Source organism: Penaeus monodon, chromosome 21 (genome assembly GCF_015228065.2).
Source record: "Penaeus monodon isolate SGIC_2016 chromosome 21, NSTDA_Pmon_1, whole genome shotgun sequence".
Classification (NCBI taxonomy): Eukaryota; Metazoa; Arthropoda; class Malacostraca; order Decapoda; family Penaeidae; genus Penaeus; species Penaeus monodon.
In genome coordinates this window covers 41,406,900-41,407,436 of record NC_051406.1, presented here as the reverse complement: position 1 = coordinate 41,407,436, position 537 = coordinate 41,406,900, and the positions used below count along the sequence as shown (strand labels likewise).

General features: G+C 34.1%; 1 pseudogene; it reads left to right on the top strand.

The window, feature by feature from the left end:
- Positions 1-537, top strand: part of LOC119586677 — a 6,219-nt pseudogene that overhangs the window by 300 nt on the left and 5,382 nt on the right.

The window sequence follows — 537 nt, the reverse complement described above, 5'->3', positions numbered from 1 at the left end:
TTAAAACCCCCAATTTAAATCCATTGAAGTTTTCCCCTAGTCAGGTCAAGATACATTTTATAATCAGGGTTCCTGTTTTAAACAAAAACACAAAGATTTAAAAACATCAAATTTTTTCATCATAATTACAAAGATTATAAAACCCAAAACACAAAAACCCCAGAAAGGGGGATCTATTTGGGGTTTAAAAACCAAAAATAAAGTCACGGGGGGGTCAGCCAGGCAGTTATGGGAAGAGCACATGCCAGACAGAGTAGGGCCCCTAAAAAACCATGGCAGAAATTTGATGCCAAAAGGGGGGAATGGGTTTAAAATGTAATATTTTTGAAGGGTATATTTAGATAGAACATTTTAAAAACATGTAGGTGTACACGAAAAAATGGATGAAAACCCCCCGTCCCCCATACTTTTGGAAAAAAAAATCTACTCCTTCAAATTTTGTCCAACGTTAAGCTGGGACAATTTACCAAAGGAAAAAACCCCAAAAGGTTAAATTTATGAGTAAATGTTTCATTTTTTTTACACATTTTATTTTAT